Below are 21,663 nucleotides of genomic sequence, written 5' to 3' on the forward strand. Positions count from 1 at the left end.
AATATATTTTTTTTGTTGATTTTTTTTTTAAGGCTGACACTGTCTCCTTTTAGAAATAAAATCATTGTGAGTGAGTTATGTAGCATTTTCTGTAGTAATATTCAACACAGCAGAAGAAATTTCATCATAAAGACACAGTGCAAGGGTCATGTTCGAATGTCATTACAAATGAAAAAGAACAAATTCAGACCCTACAGTTTTATAATCTGGCAAGTGAATAAAGAGAATCTGCAGTAAAGTTCAGAGTAATAAAGATTATGGAGGATATGGCAGCCATTACAACCTTATGCTCATTAATAATATGCAAATGGAGAAGCTTAAGCACATGACCTTAAGAACGGCCTTGGATTTATAGAAGACAGGGTACCTAGGCAGTTGTAGATGTATAATGTATTCAAGTAGGACTTCTTAAGTAGTCCTGACTCAGGATTTACGCAATGTAAAATACCAGTTCTGTTATACAGCAATACCTAATTTGAATGCTGCACTGTTACCTGAGCTGTAAGCATGCACACGAAAGGGTAGACTACACCTCCAACACAGAGTGTGATGGCAGCAACACTTCCTTTCAAAAAGATAATTTCATGATCAGTTTCTGACAACCACTGGCATTTCACAGCCTTTTGTGTTGGCATCACTGTAATAGTTCCAAGAAGAAGTTCTTTTAGCAGGCAGAAAAATACATCAGATTCTGAGGTTAGCAAAACCATCAAGTATGTACATATTTATCAGGAAAGGCTGTATTTCATGCACATATATGTGTTTCATATGAGCTAACTGTTCAGGCAACAACAAAGGATGCATTGCTTACAAACAGAAAGGGTTCCATTTTTTTAAGCTTTGAGTTACTTGTAGCCATTAAAAAAAGTCTAATACTGGGTAACAACATAAGGTATCAGGATTGTGATGCATACAATCATTCCAGAGAAGTGAGCTCTTTGCATGGCCTGAATGAGTAGGTAGTAAAAAGTGTCACACATGCACAGACCTTTTTTGGTTACATTTTTTCCCTGGCTTATTGCTGAGTTCAGACTCTCCTCACATGCTCCATGTTTTTTCATCTTTCTCTGTTCCCCACAAGTTTGCCAATACCCCATGTTAACCATGCTGTAAGATGGCCTCCCTCTGGAAGAAGTCTGTAGGCTCAAGCAGGGGTATGAATTATCTTACACCTTGGAGCAGAATGAAACAAGGTAGTGCCATTATACATTTGCTTACTGACAGCTGTAATTTGTGCTATTCCTTAAATCTTCCCTAGCATTCTAGAAGACACTTTGAGGCAGATATGCTCATGGGCATTCCCCCTCCTCTATGGATGATGCATCCCTTTGTTGTCCTTCTGCTGCACTGAATGCTAATGCACCTATCATTTGTTATGTTTCATCTCAGGAGTCATGACATAAGATACACCCAGACTCCCACCACAGATGAAGGCATGCAGGTGTAAGTCTTATCACTCCTGTCTTGCTCCTAGAATCAGGTACTTCAGTGTACAAGGTGCTAATCAAATCCAGGTTGCACAAGTCATACTCAGGGCTTCATCCCTCTGTGGCACAGAGTTGATCTTCACATGCACAAAATGAAAAGTGCAACAGTACAGGACATGCACCTTCAGCAGAAACAAACTGCATGCACATTGCTAAGTAGAGGTACACATATGCTTGGATACAATGCCGACAGTGCAAAGGAGACCAAGTGGCATGATGGTTAGGGTCTTTGCCTCCCATGTGCAAGGTACAAGGTTTGATGTTAATCTCCTGCCACTGCCTGTTTGGAATTTCAATATTCTCCATGTGTCTCTGTGGGGTTCCTCCCACTTCTAAAAAACATGCTGATGGATTTTATCTCAAAGTCATCCAAGAATGGAACTGTTGGCAGCAGCACAGACTCTACATGGTGCCCTAGAGGGGGAAGAGTCATAAAGACCAATCACTTTGGGCATATACTCTGGTGTGCAGTATCTTCAAGACAGGAGAACACAGGTCATAGAATGTCTGCCATAGCAGAACTAGCCTCTCAATAGTGTAAAAATATGGCTCTAGGTGATTTGGTCATGTTTACTAATGTTGCCAAAATGGGCATGGGTGTTTGTTAGTGATAAGGGAGTCGAGGACCTGGCCTACTCCAGCCTACATCAGGTATTGATACTAATGGTGACAGAAGTCTACATGCCCTTATTGGCCAGTACGCCCAGCCCAGTAGCCCTGGGTCAATAAGCTGCTGGACGGACAGTGTCCCATTGCCCAGCTTGGGTTAACTGGGATAACCTGGTTGAACAAAAGCAGGAAATAGAACTAATCAACCTGCCAAACATGAAGTAGTAATTGCTACACTCAATGAATGTTCAGTCCAGAACTTGGAAATGGATGACTTGATGGTAAGGAGGAGGTTGGACATCTTATGTATTCAGGAGACAAGATGGAAGGGCAGTGCAGCAAAGCAACTTGGCTCGAAATCCAGAATCTAATACTCAGGAGGAAATGGTGTTCGATTGTGGTGAGGAAGTGGCTTTAGAAATCAATGAGGGATGTCATTAGAATGAATGAAAGACTCATGGCAATCAGACTCCAGCCTAATGACAGAGCAGTATTCATAATATCAGCCTATGCCTCACATCAGGCATGTGATAGTAAGGTAAAGCATGCATTCAGACAACAGTTACAAAATCTACAAGATAGAGCAGGACAACATGAATTTGTATTGATAATGGGGAAACTGAATGCACATATCAGGACAGACAGAATATGATATGAGGATTGCCTGAGTCCACATGGGTAGATAATACTCTAAACTTCTGTCTGGCAAATGGCTTGATAGTAGCCATTATATGTTTCAGAAAGAGGCCGTCATAAGATCACATACAAGACTGGCCAACATGCAATTCAGGTAGACTTCCTCCTAATAAGGAAAGGGCACCGTGAAACCATCAGTCCACAGCAAAAAACACTGGTTGCCACAATCAGCTGCAAGCAGTGGTCAAAGAAGGCTCTATAGTCAACAGAGATTAGACTGAAGTCCTGGAAGTTGACTGAAGAGAAGTACAAGGAATTACTTTGGGCTCTAGCACCTCAAGAAAAGAAAATAGGTGGAGTTGAAGAAGAATAGCAGCACCTCAAAACAGCATGTGTGAGGGTTACAGAACAGATATGTGGCTGGGCCAGATATGGAAATAAGGTATATCAGGAAAGCTGGTGGTGGAATACAAACATCCAGGAAGTCATCAAAAGAAAGCAGTGCAGGAAAAAGTGGGAGACTGGAAACATGGATCAGGCTAGGAAGGAATAGTGGTTGGCTAACAAAGAGGCTAAGAAAGGAGTTGTAATAGCAAAGAACAAGACATCAGAGACACTCAACTAGCTTTGGAAAGTGACTCACTGGATGGCACAATGAATCTATATCAGGTTGCAAGGTAAAGATAGAAAGATAAAGAAGATAGTCAGATACCCTTTATAAGGGATGCCAGCAACAAGATACTCACCAGTCCACAAGACATCAAAAGCATATGGAAGTACTTCCAGAAGCTTTTAAGTGAAGAAAACCCCACAGAAGCTGTACTGCCCTAGACAAAGCATATAAAGAGAGAAGAGAAGGAGCCTACCCAAGACGATGTAAGAACAACACTAAGGAAAATGAAGTCAGGGGAAAGCAGCAAGCTCAGATGAGGTCACAGCAGATATGATAAAGATATTGGGTCAGATATGGAAGAAATGGTTTTTGTGAGTACTCATAGCAGTATGGAGAGAGAGAGGCTTATTCAGATGATTGGAGAATAAGCATACTAGTGTTAATGTACAAGAAGAAAGGGGACATCCACAACTGTGGGCAGTGCAAAGGTATTAAACTCTTGTCAAACTGCATTAAAGTTCTTGAGAGGGTGACTGATAAACAAATATGCAGAGTAATAGAAAGCAATATAGGAGATGAGCAGTTTGGATTCAGATCAACATGCAACATAACTGACCTGATGTTTGCAGTGAGACAGATACTTGTGAAGAAGAAAGAAATGAGTAAAGAGTCCAACTGGCAATTATTAGACTTGGAAAAACATATGACAAGGTCCTTAGAAAGCTGATTTAAGCAATCCTGCAGTGGTTTGAGGTCCCAGAAACATTGGTACAATTAGTGCAATCCATGTACAAGGACCCAATGACTCAAATACGAACAATGTTTTGTCTCACAGAGGGGTTTGCAGTGAGAGTGGGTGTGCATTAGGGTTCAGCTCTGAGCCCACTGCTGTTCATACTGGTGATGGACTACATTAGCAAACAAGTTGGAGGGGACAAAATCAACAAAGTTGCTGTATGCAGACAATCTGGCATTACAGGCAGACTCTCAGCAAAAACTTCAGCAAAGGATAGGAGAATGCAATGCAAAATCAAAGTCACATGGGATGATGCCAAATACAAATAAGACAGTTGGAATGACAGCAAATATAGGTTCATAGGTTCATAGGTAATTCAGAAGAAAATTAGAACTGAGAACTGAGATAGAAGAAAAATAGTGGAACACGTTAACGATTTCAAGTGTCTGGGAGAGGTTGTTGAGGAGAAGGGAAATCCGAATGAGAAGGTCAAAGCTAAAATCAGAGGGGATGCAGCTAACTGGAACAGAATGTCACGGGTAGTGTATGACAGAAGAATGCTAAAATCACTGAAAAGTAAGGTGTATGAAACAATGGCCCGACTAGTACTACTGGCTTATCTAAACAATCCTGCGTGGTTTGTGAGTTACTGTGGAGTTGACTTTTAAGATAAGTTTTATTTCAATTTATATTTTAGTTTTCATCACTGTTTTTCACTGTTTGTAGGAAGTAAGGGATAGCTTGTAGACAAGAAGATTCACTTTGATTTATGTTTTATTGTTTTACCTTTAATTTCCACTGTTGGTTGTTAGAAAGGGATAGATTCTAGACAGGCAAGCTCTAGCCATCCCAAGGGATCTAGTCAGCTATAAATTCACACAGAGTGCAGAGAGAACAATTAAGAGCTTATCTAAACAATCTTATCTTGGTTTGTGATTTACTATGGAGTTGACTGGTAAGACAAGTTTTATTTCAATTTATATTTTAGTTTTTATCACTGTTTTTCACTACTTGTAGGAAGTAAGGGATAGCTTGTAGACAAGAACATTTACTTTGATTATTTTATTGTTTTACCTTTAATTTTCACTGTTGGTTGTTAGAAAGGGATAGGTTTTAGTCAGGCAAGCTCTAGCCATCGCAATAGGCCTAGTCAGCTATACATTCACACAGACTGCAGAGAGTACAATTCAGAGCTTATCTAAACAATCCTCTCTTGGTTAGTGATTTATTGATCTTTACTGTTAAAAAGAAGTGTGACTGTGAGCAATAGTGAACAGAAGCTACTGTGCGCATTTGTGAGCGACATAAAGGAATTACAGCTTTTGCCTGACTTTCAGAACTTCTACGGTCAGAACAACTTTACTGTACTTTCTTTAGTATTTAGTTGTATATTGCTTGTGTGATTTTTGTCATAGAAGTTGATTTAAGTTCTCTTTGAGTTCTGTAGTTACTGATTTTGATTATTCTTTTCTTTTATATTTTATTCATTTGAAGCTGAATATGGATTCCTTAAACGAGTATTCAATTAATGATTTGCTAAAGCACAACTGTCTTGCACAGTGTATTAAATGCTATGCATGTTTAACGGTAACACCTGATAACACTGGTGATCTGTGTTCCTCATGTCAAAAGTTGGATGATTTGCTTACCATTATTAGAAGTAAATCTTGACTTACTGATGATGATTACACTTTTGCAATTGGCACAGCTTGGAGATCTGTTGTGAAATATATTAATGACTGGACTGGTGAGATAAATAATGTTAGGCAAAGAGGAAATTGAGCTCATTTAGGAAATGATGTATCTATTGTCTGTAAGGATCAGTCAACCCCTATGAAACATGATGATGCCCCTGACAACTTTGGAATTCTGGATGCAAGTATTCAGCAATCTGAGGATTCAAAGTGTTTAAATGGAAACAAAAAAAAAAGAAAGAAAGGTAGAAGTACACAACAAATAACAAGGAAGAAAAAAGCTGATTAATGTTTGTAAAGTAAAGAGAATACATACTAAAAAGGAACTGCTTTGTTATGTAACACAGATTACAGGGAATTATATTTTTTTTCTATCAGAAAACCTTCAGTCTACAAAAAAAGGCATAATTTTTCTAAACGACAAGGTAGAAAAAAGAGGCAAGGGGCAGGTGAAAAGGAAGAAATCAAAACTGAACATGGAAGGATTGAAGAACATTACTGTAAGAAAAAAGAAGAGAAAGACATATATTGACTACATGGCTCAAACTGTGGATGTACAAAGCCAGCTGGATGTGAATTTAATACTCAGTGAAAACAAAGGGATTAATAAGACTAATGGTGATGAAGCTCATTCCTTTGTAACAATTGATAGAGCAGATATTGAATTACAAGTTGAAGATTCTTCAGATCTGGTCAGAAAAGATATTCTTGTAATTGGATATTTAATTATTAGAGGAACTGATACTTATATTTGCAGAGAAGATAATGAACATCGAATAGACTCATGATTGCCAGGAACAAAAATAGAAGATGTGAGACAAGCATTGGAATGCCTTAATGTATGGAAGCATAGATCTGTTTTTATTCATGTTGGTAAAAATAATCTCATTCACAAGAACTCTCTGATTGTTAGTAGGAAACTTACATTCCTCTTAGATAGTATAGCTTGTACTAGTGTTGGGACATATTTTCCACAAATCACATATAGAAAGGATAGTTAGGTCACCGTAAATGAAAAGATTTTTTGGGTAAATACCTACATGGAAAAAATGTCCTGTTTTAAAAAAACAGAAATGTGTAGAGCATCCAGGCCTAGTTTTGGGCACACATGTTCAGACAGGATGGCATGCATTTGTCAAGATTAGGAAAGAACATTTTTGCAGCAGATTTTGTGCAATATTTGATAAACACTAGGCAGGATTTTGCCATGTCAAAAATTTAACAGTTCACATATAGCAACATTTGATGTATCCCTGATGGCTGCTAATGCTAGGAGAATTAATAATATTTTTTTTATTGGAAAATTTGCTACATTCCCACAAGATTGATGTTGTTGTTGCTGTTTGTGAAACATGGCTAAAGAACAATGACTGGAAACCAGTTCTGTCAAGGTATAAATGTTTTTACTGTAACAGACATTCTAACAAAACATCAGGTGTAGGTATTATGATAGGGATTAAATATTGTTATGAGACCTGTGATTATTACATGTTCATTGATAGCATCAAAACTATAAACTGTGTAACTGTGACAATAAAGACAACCCGGGAACATATAACAATTGTTGGAGTGTATAGGCCACCAAAGTCAAATGCAGATGACCTAGAGGTATTCATACATTTCTTGTATGAAACACAGGAAGGAAGAAAAATATTAGCTGGGGACTTAAATTTACCAGAAACAGACTGGAATAATATTGATTCAACAACATTTGTCAAGAAATTATTCACAACATATATTCAGGAACAACAATTGCTTCAGATTGCAAAAGAAACTACTAAAGAATGGAACATACTAAACATTGCTTGGGTTCCTAAAGTAATTACTGTTACTTCAAGTCAAGTTTTACCAAGTTGATGTACAGTGATCATGGGGTTATAAAGGTTAATTTGTTGTTAGATAATTCTGCCAAACTAAAATCTAAACCAATGCACAGAAGGTTAATTACAAATTATATGAAAGCAAAACAGTCACTATGTAAAATTAATTGGAGTGATGTGTTCTGTGTAAAAATTGCAGATGGAATGGGGAAAGTTTTGAAAGAAATTGCTAGAGGGCAAAAAAACTGTTTAACATCAGGGGGATATATTTCCATAAGAACAAGATACCTGATTAAGGTGAGAGGCAAAACATGAGAAATGGAAGAGAGGTTGAACTACAACTTTGAAAACTGAAATAAACAAGCTGGACAAACAAATTACGCATAAAGTGAGACAAGATAAAAAACAATTGAAAAAAATTTATATAAAGATATTGAGCATAATAGGAAACCTTTTATAGATACATAAGATGTGGGAGGAGCAAAGACAAATAAATTGGTAAACTGTGTGCAGATTATAAAATTTATTCTCAGACACAACAGATTATATATATATATATTTACAAAATCTTATGCAAAACAGTTTGGCTCCACAAAGGGGGTAATAAGTTGCCCTAGTGACATCTAGGTAACCTCAGATACTGGAATCAAAATAGATTATATTAAAAAAGAACTGCACAGACTGGATCCAAACAAAGCACAGGGAGGAGAGAGAATTAGTAATAATGACCTGAGAACACTTCAGCAAGAAATTACAGTGCCATTATATCTATTATTCACTAGGTCATATGAATATTGGGGATTCCTTAAGATTGGAAACATGCGCATATTAAACTTGACTTTAAGGGAAAGGGAGTAGGACAATCCCAGAGTCATACAAACCCTTAAGTCTAGTTTCATGTTGTGGAAAAATAATGGAGAAGGTAATATTGGATAAGTTATTGTCAGAATCATTGTGCTTTTACAGGAGTGGCCTCAGGGCTCTGATTCTAGAATGAAAAAGACTTTATGCCCCATTACATTTTTCAGTAGGAAGATGACACATGTTGATAGGGGATATCACCCATGCATTCAGCAACTTTTGGCCATTTACTGGTGTTTAAAACAAACTGAATACCTAACAGCTTTTTCTAAAGACATTGTAGTACAGACACCGCATTATGCCATACAGGCTTTGATAAATGAGACTCAGCTAAATAAATTCAGTCAAGCAGTGTTTGCAAAATGGTTGGCATTATTTAGTGTCAAGCAAGTTACAATAAAGGCAGGCAATAAGTATTAATTATCTAACTTTATGGGATATAAAGGAAAATGATATGAATGCATTAGGCACATTTCAAATCCAGAGAAGCCCATTCTGTCTCCTGATTTTCAGGAAGACAGGCCATCCGTCTTTGTTTTTTTTAAACAGTTTTATTGATTTTGATTATAATGAAAACAATCACATAGACATACATAAGATAATTTACATCATAGATTTACAAGTTGATAACATATATTTAAAGCATTTAAATATGAATATACGAATAACAAGGCAAACTAAAGTATGTACATAGACATCCAGTATTTATACGTTAACATACACTATAACTTTCCTTTTGTAACTTGCTCTCATGAATGACAAGGAAAGTCAATTACCTTTATGCAAAATGATAATTTTTTTCCAACATATTTTGTAAGTTAAAGCATAAATTATGTTCATATGTCTTTCTAGATATTCTAGAGGTTATGGTTCTTATCTGTAAATGACTAACTTCTTTTAATAAATTAGTAAATTCAGAGAATGTAGGGGGATGTTTTGAAATCCAATTTTTTGTTATGATCTTTCTAGCCACTGCCAGTATAGTCCATAGTAGTGAGCATTTGGTTTTCCTAACACATTATGGAACAGGTGTATTAAATATGATTAATGATTTATTCAATATGAAGTTGTCTGAAACAAGTGCTTTTAAAAAATCATTTACTTTATTTCAAAAAATATTTAAGGTTGGACAGTCAACAAACATATGTGCCCAGTTTATATCTACATTAGAGTTGCCTCTATTACAGATGTTCTGTTTTTTATTAATGTTGTCCATTATTTGTGGTGTATAAAAGGATCTATTCATGAATCTCCATGTGTAAATCTTCCATTTCAGAGAAAATGATGTTTTCCCAGCTGATTTTAGCATATTAACCTTATCTTGCTCACTTGGGCAATTATGAGTAATTAAACTATAATAACTCCAGTAGTTATGTGTGCAAGAAAATGTTTCTTCTCTTAAAAGTATATATATATAAAGGAGAGACTACCTGAATATGTATGCTGGTGTAATAATGCTGATTGAAGAAATTGTAATAATATCTTGGTGTCATGTTTGCTAGTTGGTGTAGCTAGTTTCAGCTTATTACCAAGATATAATATAAGTGTTTATATATCTAACCATGAGGAATTATTAAGTGTATATTCCTGTATAATATGATCCACTGAACTAGTCTTGTATTCATAAGTTAGCTGGGACCAGTATTTGAGTTCATTGTTTTTCAGCTGAGAAATTTTGTTAATATCTGAGGTAACAAAATTCTCTTGTGTATATGCTATAGGAAATAAAAAAAAGTAGTTTTAATATTTAACATGTTTATATATAAAGCTTCTAAAGTTGATTATAATATTATGTATGTAACTGTCAGTATGATTAGGATTAGTATGTGTGATAAAATATTCTTTTAAGATCCATGTAAAAGGTGTGTTTATGATTGCTAGTTGATATGTTGTTGGTCTCGTTATAAGTTCCATGGCTGATACTTCCCATAAAGATTTCCATTTAGCTAAATAGGTTATATCTAAGAGCTGAGAAATTGATCTGATTATAGCGAAAATCGAATAGAGATTTAGATCTGGGAAAGCTATTCCACCATTCTTCCAGCTGTTAGTATGTTGATTAATAGTAATTCTAGATTTTTTTTTGGGACCAAAAGAATCTTAGTATTAAAGTGTTTAGTTTATTTATAAACCTTTTTGAGGGTAGAATTTGAATGGATTGTATTATGTATAAGATTTTAGGTAGAATTATCATTTTTATAATTGTTAGTCTTTCTTCAGTAGTAAATATTATTGTATTCCATTTTGAAAATAATTCTTGGATATTTTGTATCAGTTGTTATAGTTTAATTGAATTATTGATTTAATGTCTTTGGCAAGAATGATTTCAAGATATGTGATTTGATCTACATTAGCAATGTGATATGTATTATTTCCTATCATCCTTTTTTAAATTTTTTTATTATTAGGATATATGGATAGGCCGCGGTGGTACGGTGGTAGCATTGTTACCTCATAGCAAGAGGTTCTCCCGTTCGATTCTTAGCTGGGCTTGGGAGTGCCTTCTGTGTGGAGTCTGCATGTCTTCCCTGCGGTTGGGTAACGTTCGAAAGACATGCATGCGTAAATGGGAATGCCTTCATTGAAGGTTGGGCGTCGAGCTGGCACCTCAGCGTTTCATAAAAATCTACTGCCAATCATTAGCGGACCGGAGTTCTGCTGTGGCAACCCCTTACCGGGAAAAGCTGAAAGACAAACAACATTAGGATATATGGGTAGAATTTTTGTTTTATTGTCATTGAATGCTAGACCGGACATCATTTGAAATGTTTTAATTGATTCATATAATGACATGAATGAGGAGTCATTTCCCTTTGTGGTGATAAGAACATCATCCGCAAACAGATGGAGTTTGGCTATATTGTCTTTATCCATTTCCAAACCCTCTATTTCTTTATTATTTCTTATTTCATTTGCCCAGGGTTCCATGATCAAAGCAAATAGTAGAGGAGAGAGAGGACATCCTTGTTTGGTGCCTTTTGTAATAGATATTTTATTGGAAATATATGACCCAATTTTGATATATGCATAGGTTTCTTCATATAAATGTTTTAGAAGATTAATAAAATGTGAAAAATGTCAGTATTCCAAAAGAGTAAATAGATAGATCCAGTTAATAGAATCAAAGGCCGCATTAATATCAAGACTAATTAATGATAAGTTCCTTTTCTTTCTTTGTGAGAAGTCTACAATAGATAGGGTTTGTTTTATATTATCAAAAGTACTTCTGTTAGTTATAAATCCTGTCTGGTCTTTGTCTATTAAGTGGGTTAAGAATTTCTTCAGTCTTTCTGAGAATATATTCATAAACATCTTATAATCGATATTCAGTAAAGATACTGGTCTGTATGAGGAACAGAATTTTGGGTCTTTATTTGATTTTAAAATAGGGGATATAAATGTATATTTCCAGGCTGGGGGTGTAATATTATCATTTTGGGCCAAATTATATACTTTGTGTAGTAAGGAAATAGCCATTTGGGGCATTATCTTATATATTTCAGGAATAATTCCATCATTACCTGGAGCTTTGTTTAGTTTAAGCTTACTTACTTAACTTTGTATATCTGATAAAGCAATTTGTTTATCAATAACTTATATTTGTTGTTTGTTTAGTTTTATTATATATATTCTTGTTAATATAATCTCTTATGTTATCTTGTGTTTGAATTTGTTGTGTGGATTGATTAATTTCATGAAAGTGACATCTAAACTCTTCTAATATATCTTGTATACTATGTACTTCTCTATTTTTTTTTTGCAGAAAGTATTTCTTTAATATAATTAGATTTATTTAATCTTTTGGTCTTATTCTTAAGGTTTGATAGATGTTTAGGATTTACGGAATAAGCAAGAAACCTATATTTTTCTAGTGTTATCTTTGTTTTATGATATAGGATAGATCTATATTCCTCATTTAGTTTGTATACCTCATCCCTTATATTCTTTGAAGACAGGTTGTCTTTATTATTTGTGTATAGTGGGTCCAGTTTATCCTGTATTATTCTTATATCTTTATCCCATATTTTCATCTTATTATGAAATCATTTGTTTATTTGTCCTTATAAATATGCTTTTAGGGTATCCCAAATAAATATATCATGTGTGTCTGATGCTGAGTTTATATTAATGAAGTTTTGTGTCTCTTCTGTTAGGAATAATTGAAAATCCATAAGTTGTGTGAGTTATGCTGGAATCCTTTTAATTTGGCCACTATGGGTGTTATTAATATTAAGTTCAGATATGATAGTATTATGGTCCGAGATTGGGCAGGATATAGTTTTGCTATTGGTCAGGTTATTCATTATCTGTGTGGAAAGAATTATTCTATCAATTCTAGAATATGTTTTGTATCTATTAGAATAGAATGTGTATTGTAAGGAGTTATGATCCACAAAATTATATATGTCTTTGAGTAGGTATAAGTCTATGAAATTTGTAAGTTGTTGAGCTTGTGCTGTAATTTTTCTTTTTCCTGAAGTGGTTGTATTTTTAGGGTCTAGGATATAGTTGTAGTGACTTGCCATAATGATATGTTCCTCAGATAGTGAAACTATTTGATTCAATATGTGTCTAACAGTATTAGTACCAATACCAGGTAACCAATAGTTGTTTATTAATGTATAAAGTTTCTTACCCATCTCAATTACAGCCAAGCAAGCAAACCTGTATTGTCTTGGTATGTTTTGATTATTCTGGGTAATGGTAATGTTTTGTTCCACAATATTGCTACACCTCTTTTTTTCGTACACTCTGAGCTTACTATATTTGTGTATTTATTTGTATCTAGAAATGTAATCATATCTTTTGTTAAATGGGTTTCTTGTAAGAATACTATATTAGGTTTATAAAAAGCTAGATATTTAAATAAATTACTTCTTTTATACAGATTGTTCAAACCATTTATGTTAACTGACATTCCTTTCATAGTCATATTATGTAATTGTCCCTGAAAGATGTTAGTAATCTATCAATATCATATGTATATTGTGAAAATTTCCACAAAAAATTAATTTGTTCCTAGTAAAAATATTAAATCTCACGTCTTTAGGAAAAAAATGTATTCCTTGAGTTTTATTCTCTATATTTTCTGCAAATAAGCTACTATGGATGTCAAAAAACTCTTTTTAAAAAAAAAATATTACATACACTAAATAAAAACAAACACCCCAACGCTCCCCACCTGGAGTTATAACCTCCTAATCCCAATGACATCTGTCACTGAGATCAACCCCTAAACTGTAACAATAGAGTACAAACTCCACTAATAACATACTTTATATACTTTAAGTTAGAAACATTAAGACAACCAAATTCCTATGAAATCATTAAATGTCCTAATATAGTGTTATCTGGAAGGTTTATACGTTCATAGATATCATATCTGATAAGAAACCTGTGTAACCTAATAGATTCAAAATATGATTTACATTCCAAAATAAGGCAAATGTCTAACAGATTATTTAAAAGGACTAAGTAATTTACCTCACTGCCTTACTATTAACATAGATAACAGAGGTTGTTTGTATAAACAACATTTCTATTAGGTTATCAGATGTAATACGTTATCCAGGACATGATGTTATTGTTCAAACCATGGTTTGTTTAAATGTAATTCTATTTTGCATTAACATGTTTGTAACTCTTGTTATATCTCTTCCCTTTATTTAACGTATATATATGAACACGAGAGGGAAGAGAGAGAGAAAAGAGAGAGAGAGAAAAAAAGTAAAACAAAGCTAACATGTAGTTAGGATCCCTTGTAAATTGTTATATTTAGAATGACTGTTTAGAAGATGTAAATGTAATTATAAACAGTATGTCATTTAAATAAACATTGTATCATCCTCAAATGGGATATAGTCACTATAAACACATGTATATACAACCGCTTTCACTAGTGGCAGAATAAGATATCTATTTGCAAAGTTCTTTTTAGTATACCACTTTTGTTATTCAATTCTTTGTCATGCAAACAAACACTCTGAAATGATATGCATAACCTTACTTATGACACTTATATATAAAGATTGCACAAGAAAGATGAGGGAGAGAAAAAAGCATATATATATATATATATATATATATATATATATATATATATATATATATATATGAATGTTACCATCAGTATTTACACTTGTAGGATCTAAGAATAAAGCACATAGATATTTACATTTTAATACTCCCACACAGTTCTCTCATAACCATCTCCTCTCTCACCTCTTTTCTTTTTACATTTTCTTCCTTTATTTGTTCTGTAATCCTTTCTTCAAGTCACAAAAGATGAAGATTATGTTATTGTAATATGTAATCTTGTCATTGACCATATAAATTATCATTTTAAGTAAATAAAAGTTGATTTAAAACAAAAAAGACTGTTAAACCAAGTTACAGTCAAAATACAGTTCTGCACTTCCTGGAAATGTTCGTCGCTCGGTGATGACATCAGCCAGCTGCTTCACATCATTGAGGGAGTTCAGAGAGAAAAGAGATGATTCCACAAACTGTAGAAAGTTTTCCAAATGAATAATTAGCTCGTGAGAGCACTGCACAAGGTAAGGAGAATGTTCAAAGTTGTCTCCCTTATTTTTTCAGCGGGAAACAGATGAATTTCAGTAAAAAAAAAAGTTTTTATACATATAAATCAGCATATATCTGTTTCCCATACTAGAAACAGCAAAACTGTCATCAATAAGAAAGTTTTCAAACAAAGCATGAAAGTAATGTTGTAACTTTTCCTACTGCTCTATTTTGTAATTTAAAAGCACTGTGTTTATTTTTAACTATATATATTCCCTAGAGTTTAGATTAATATATAAATAATAAACCTTGTAATACAAACACATATAACATCTCCCAGCTTCTCAGAGCTAATGTATGCATTGACATTTAAACCCACAGATACTACACTACCTTCCCAACATTTGCCTATCCTGAACAAATGCATATCATGTACATATTTAATAATTACATTGTGAATTCTTGTTCTACTCTGAGGGTGTAACACAGTTTATGCTCAGTGCTGACGAGTACTGTATGATTGGAAGTGAGATGGAAGCTGTTATATGAATATGTTATTCTCTATGACTTAAATAAAGTGCAATTAGAAGAGAGAAGAAGGCTTTGAATATGTTATGCATTGTTATTACTTTGAGTTTAGAGAGACTTATGTATAATATGCTAGCTATACAGGAAATTATATGTATATAAAAAAAAAAACTTTTTTCTTTTTCCCCCTCCCCTCTCCCCTCCCCTCCCCTCCCTTTTCTTTACTTTATATTTTCGAATGTATCCCTTCATTTTATCTTACATAGAATATTAAATATTTATAACTGTATATATTATAGCTGTGTGAAATTAAAGTGTAATATACAGCTAAGTAGTATCCTATACTATGAAGCAGATACTGAGGTAATGCATTTTATATGGTATGCTTACTTATATAAAATGAATACTTTAAGTGTTAATTATAATTATATTGATGGTAGATTAAGTGTGTTATATTATATCAAATTAAGTTATGAATAAAACTTTATATACATGCAACATTTGAAAAACAGTGTAGATCTTACCTTGTATTTATAACATATCAAAACAGACTTGTTAATAAAAGCATAGCCCACAATAATAGTTTGTTTTATAAATAGTCTGTATTTCTCATTTATTCTTTAGTCTCTTTTGTTTTTCAGTAGATTTCCATGTAGTTTTAGGAGCCATTCTTTTAAGAGAGGGGTTAGCCCACTCTATCTCTTCTATTTTTTCCAGTAATTTGTGTTTTTTAACATATGTCACAGCAGAATCAAGATCCTCAAATAATGAAGGTCCATCAGGAAGAAAAATCTTCAGCCTTGCTGGAAACAAGAGGTGAGTCTTAATATGTACCTTTTTCAGTTCTTTAATTAGAGGTAAAAAAAACTTTCTTTTGGTAATTACCATTGTTGAATAGTCATTACAGACCAGGCTGTTTTATCTGAAGATGATAAGAATTTTACTATGACAGATCTAGGTTGTTTCCTGTTGGTACTGTTTCCTGATGTGAGAGACTGATGTGCTCTCTTTATACCAAAAGATAAAGCCTCTGGTAAATCTAGAAATTTTGGCAGCCATGAGTTAAGAAAACTTGACATATTGTTTCCTATTATATTTTCCTGAAGACCAAAAATCCTTATTCTGGCGTGATCTATTCTCTAGATCATCCAGTTTATGTTGTAATGAAGTATTTTGTTTAAGCAAAAATTCTATGTTGTTTTCATTTTCTAGCAATCTTCCATCAAAGTCTGTTAATGATTCCTCAATACTAGTAATTTGATTTTTTTGCTGTTTAAGATCCTCATGAAGCATATCCATCTGCTTGGTAGCTTTTTCTTTAAAGTTGTCTATTTTACAGTCAATTATATATCAATCTTAGTTGTGAGGTCTTGAATAGTTGTTATTAAAGTCTGCAGTTCCTTTTTTATACTGGAGTCCTGGTTGTTTGCCTTAGTATAACTCATGTTGAAAATCTAACTAATCCAAAGCAGTAAGACAAAAACAACTTAAGCAACTGAAAAGGCAACTAACGAAACAAGCCACCATCCAGCAAGATGTAAAACGAAAATGTATTGTTAAGCAACACACAACAAAAATGTTCTAACCGTAAAAATCTACAGTCAGTGTTAAATCAACCTATAAAACTACCATAAACAACACTATTTAACAACGTTGGACAATGTTATCTAGCTAGACTCTTAAGTCTCAAAATACACTTAATAGAGTTAGAACATTTTTAACATTTTTAACATTTTTATTAAAAATAAAAATACATTTTAGTTTTTTAAAACAGGAAAATCCTTTTGGGAGAAGTGCTAGTTGAATATGTGTATTTGTGTATTTACGCTTTTATACATTTATGTAAGTGCTATTTTGTTACTTATTTACTAAATTGCCATTTTAACTATTTAATTGTTCTTAATTGTTTAATTATCAGTTATTTATATGCACTGCCACTTGAGAACAATTTGTCTGAAGAAGTTTTGTGATTCACCTAGGACGAAAAGCAGAGAAAAGTGTGTTGCTTAACAATAAATTTTTGTTTTACATCTTGCTGGACGGTGGCTTGTTTCATTAGTTGCCTTTTCAGTTGCTCATGTTGAAAATCTCCCAGAAGTGAAGTATTTGTTCAGATGAAGATTTTGACTGGAAATTATAACTAGATATTCCTGAAGAGAATGTTGAATACTATCAAATTCTGCAAAAATAAATCCACTTTTTCTTGATACGAAACAAATTTCCAGTGAAGATATATTTTCCTTAGTGGAGCTTGTGAAATCTGCTGCTACACCATGACCATGCTAGCCATGCCCCTTCACAATCCATCTTTGTTGACGGTGCTCAATTTTTGGACAATGGACAGTATTGGACTGGATTTGCAGTAGTACGAAAAACCCTTCTATGGGACAGCCAACTCTAATTCAGGTACCGGGACATATGTTTGCTAAACTGGAAGCAGTTCTTTATGTGTTACAGCATTTTCCACCTGTCAATATTTTTTCAGACAGTGCATACGTAATTAATTCTCTGCGGCTGCATATGTCTACATGGACAAGGAGAGGTTTGTTGATAATATGGACAAACCACTCAAGCATGCTTCTGTGTTACAGACTATTTGGAATTTGGTTCATAGTCAGTCCCTTGTGGTTTGCTATTGTATCTTAAAGGTAAAAGCTCATCAGAAAGCTACAAATGAAATTTTTCAGTTAAATAACTATGCTGATCAAATGGCAAAAAAGGCAGCCAAGGAAGGAATGCAATTGTATCCTACAAAACACCTTTCTAGTGTACCAAATAAAACCACTGCAGTACATGCCATACAGACATTTTCAGTTCAAAATTTGCAGCATGATTTGCTGCAGATCCAAACTAAGTTTGGACTGCATGAAGAGTTAGAAAATGTACTCTTGTAGGAGAAAGTCCAGGGCAATATTATGCAAAATGTTTTTAAGATGGTTCTAGTCTTCCTTATATACCATACCAACAGGCATGACAGTTAATAAATTTAATCATCAGGTATTGGGATATTTGGGTACACAAAAGTTATGGCACATTGTAAAGAACAAGTAGTGGCATCCACAGTTAGAATGAGCAGGACTCTTAAGGAACGCCTTAAGAAAGCCTGCTTGGAAAAACGTGTAAATCGGGTAAAGCTTTGTGTGATTTGCTTGGTATTCAGCAACGATTTCATGTTCCTTACCATCCCCAGTCGAAGTCATTGGGGATAGCCACGAGTTATCGAATCTAATAACGGGCCAAAACATTTGCCTGGAATCTTGCTGGGTATCAGAGCAACTCCACATAGTAAAACAGGGATTTCACCTTTTGAAGTCATGACAGGTAGAAAATTGCCTGTACTATTGCCATTCGATCCTACTGTTAGTACAAACAGACCATTATTAGCATTAGCATTCAAATTACAGTCAAAGGATTCTGTTATGCCAGAAAAAAATCTTCCCTCTGGGGCACAGGTATTCATTAAGATGTTCCAGACGGATGGTCCATGGGATAGTAATTGGGAAGGACTTTTTTAAATAATTGTTCAGTTAGGACCTCTAGTGTACAAAGTTAAAGGAAAGAAAAAGAGCAAAATAATTCTTGTTCATAGAGATCAGTTGAAAGTCATTAAGTGACTTCATGTTTTGTGTTTTTTTGTAGACTCATGGCAAATGCCAAGTCTGAAACAGTTGAAAAAACATCTATCAAAATAACTTTTCAGATTAATAGCACTTACGTGGAAAGGTTATATTATTGTACATAATGAAGATTCTGTTTGTTATTGTACTGACTGTACTCATTGGAGCCCTTGGGGTAGGGTGTCAAACAAGAGAAATGCAAGTTTAAAAATAAACAATGACAACAATACTGTAGAGCTAGGTTGGAATGAAAATTGTTTTCATGAACAAAGACAGCAGGACAATTGTATTTGTCCATGTAATGCTACTTGTATCTTCGGCTACATAAGGATTTCCAGCAATGTTACCTTTTGGTCCACGGTTGAGGGTCATCATTATATTCGACCAAATAGTCCTAAAGTAACCCATGAATTTAATTCCAAAGTTTCTATTAAATGTTGTCAATTTCCTATATTTTATTTGGGAAAAGCAGAAAATTCAAAGAAATATCCAGCATCAGTACAGCGGCTAATCTTCACCTATGTGAAGAAGTGTGGTAATCATAGTATACAGGGAATTAGTATTCCTCCCAATAATATGAAAATACAACAACATTTTACTACTGGAGTTTCTGCAATATGTACTAATGTCACAGTCATTACAGGCTGTATACATTGGGCATATGTTCTATCAATATTAACAGGTAAGCCTACCTCTGTTCATACAGACCATTTAGTTAAAATCCCTTCTACCTGTACAATGGTAGATAGACATCAAAAGGTTGTGGTACATTTTAACATCACATTCCCAGATACAGGCAGGTGCTGATATAAAAGGGCATGGTATGATACTCTGCTAGGAGGCCTAGGTACCAGAATGGGAGCACTTAATGCAGCTGACATTGAAATTCTAACTAATCATTTAAGAGTAGTGGGGGAAGATATCTCTCAGATTGTGCATTTACAAGCATCTTGGAATCCAGAAATATGGGAGGCACACCTGCACAATATTTAACAGATTTTTTCCTGATTTTGACCAACCAGTAAAGATATCCCACCAAGCTTGGTTGAAAAGGCCAAAAAAGACACTACTCATAACTGGTGGGATATCTTTACTGGTTGGTCAAAATCAGGAAAAATCTGTTAAATTGGTTGATACATCCTGTATTAGTAGTGTTAGACATTATAGTCATACTAACTATCTGGAATTGCTACATACGCTGTCATTTGCAAAAAACTTATAGAGTTCAGCAAATCATGATGGTTAACCTGAATAAACTGGAGAAAGTTACAATGTGTACCATTAAAGAAAAAATTTAAAATGAACGGTCAGTTTCCACTTTTTAAATAAAATGTGGGAATTGTGAGAGTAAAAGAACAGGTTAAAATGGATTTCAGTGGATTTTTTCTGAAAATGTAAAATAAATGTTCTGCATTTCAGTGTGTAGAGTGCACTCAACTTGAACACAGCTAACTAACTCGGCAAACATATATAGCTTGGCATTCATTGTTAATAAGAATCAGAAATATCTATTATAAACTATGCAGCTTGTGAAATTTATTATCTACAAGCAGGTCAAGATGAACTCTTGTATGCAGCTGTGTTTCGTCAATATGATACGCAAGATAGGCCATGGACAAAAGGAGTTATTCTTCAGGAACAGAATGTTTAAGATATGGAAAACAAACTGTCAGCTGACCAGCTTGAAAGGAAAGACTTATTATTCTGGCAAATTCTCAAAACTACTGATGCAGGCAGAAAAGAAAGCATAAAGACTGGGACTCTTTCTTTTGTATTAGAGACTTAGATTATTCTAAGCTGAAGTACGGTGATGTATATACCTTTCATTGTTAAGCTACATGTAAACCTCGTGTGCAGTAAATGAATGTCATTACAGCAGAACTGTCTCAGTGTCTTCACTGAGTAAAGGTACAGACTACCTGAATAGTGTTGTACAACTTTAACAAGAATATAAGGTGAAGGACCAGATGAGAAGGCAAGAAATGTGGAAAATGCATAAATATAGTTGAAAGTATAGAAAACTTCTGGAAGAACCTCATGTTGATCAGGAATGATCACAGGAATGGTTAAGGAGAGGCAAATTCAAACCAAGAGATGAAAGGTTAATACTGGCAGCCCAACATAGTAGGCTGCATACACGTTGAATTACAAAGTCCATTGAATACATGGAATAAACAGACAAATGTAAGTTTTGTAAAATCAAATTGGAAACAGTTGCACAACTTGTTACTGGTTGTGACATACTAATGGCAGAAGGACTGTATACTGAAAGGCAAAATAATGTGGCAAGACTGTTACACTGGGGATTGTGCAAACATTATCGTACTGAAGTGGCTGAAAAACATTGGAAACTTGAGCCACAAAGCATTATAGAAAATGAAGTTTACATCACATGGGATCAGCCATTACCAACAGTTCAAAAGATAGATGCTAGAAAACCAAATATAGTGGTCCATGAAAAGAAGACAAAACTAGCATTGATCATTGAAATCGCCACACCTAGTGACTACAGTGTCTTGTGCACAGACAGACACAAAGTC

At 34.2% G+C, this 21,663-nt stretch overlaps 1 protein-coding gene across 1 annotated transcript in view; it reads right to left on the reverse strand.

Moving 5' to 3' along the window:
* VWCE (von Willebrand factor C and EGF domains) overlaps positions 1-21,663 on the reverse strand; it is a 2,001,707-nt gene that overhangs the window by 463,415 nt on the left and 1,516,629 nt on the right. The window lies entirely within an intron of this gene.

This window comes from Protopterus annectens, chromosome 17.part0 (assembly GCF_019279795.1).
Source record: "Protopterus annectens isolate FY-2018-M chromosome 17.part0, PAN1.0, whole genome shotgun sequence".
In the NCBI taxonomy this organism is placed as follows: domain Eukaryota; kingdom Metazoa; phylum Chordata; order Ceratodontiformes; family Protopteridae; genus Protopterus; species Protopterus annectens.